This window comes from Solanum pennellii, chromosome 9 (assembly GCF_001406875.1).
Source record: "Solanum pennellii chromosome 9, SPENNV200".
Classification (NCBI taxonomy): Eukaryota; Viridiplantae; Streptophyta; class Magnoliopsida; order Solanales; family Solanaceae; genus Solanum; species Solanum pennellii.
In genome coordinates this window covers 61,223,299-61,224,143 of record NC_028645.1, presented here as the reverse complement: position 1 = coordinate 61,224,143, position 845 = coordinate 61,223,299, and positions in this window count along the sequence as shown.

The window sequence follows — 845 nt, the reverse complement described above, 5'->3', positions numbered from 1 at the left end:
TGTATAGAATACCTTGAACTATGAGCCTCTGTCAGAATAGTGTTGATCAATTCATCGACACGGGGTACACATACCCTTCCCTTAATCCTCAACATGCCTTCCTCATCGATTGTTGCTTCTTTAGCCTCTCCTCGCAACACCTTATCTCGGATCCGGATCAGTTTCTCATCAGTAAACTGTTTTCCCTTGATCTTGTCAAGAAAAGAAGATCTCGCCTCCACACTGGCCAAAAATCCTCCCTTCTCATTTACTTCTAACCTCATAAGGTCATTAGCCATGTATTGGATTTCTCTAGCCAACGGGCGTCTAGAAACTTATAAGTGGGCTAAACTACCCATGCTCCCTGCTTTTCTACTTAAGGCGTCTGCCACAACATTAGCCTTCCCTGGGTGATACAAGATGGTGACATCATAATCCTTCAATAGTTCCATCCATATCCTCTGTCTCAAATTTAGATCTTTCTGAGTAAAGACATACTGTAAACTACGATGATCCGTATAGACTTCACACTTAACCCCATATAGATAGTGTCTCCATTGCTTTAATGCAAACACTACCGCAGCCAACTCCAAATCGTGGGTCGGATAATTACGTTCATGCACCTTTAATTGACTCGAAGCATACGCAATTACGTTCTTCTCTTGCATTAGCACTGCACCCAAACCAGAATAGGATGCATCACAATACACAATGAAGTTCTTACCCTCTACTGGCAAGGTAAGGATAGGTGCGGTAGTCAGCAAGGTCCTGAGTTTCTGAAAGCTTTCCTCACATTCATCCGACCATACAAATGGAACATTCTGCTTAGTCAAGTTCGGCAATTGGGAAGCAATAGAAGAGAATCC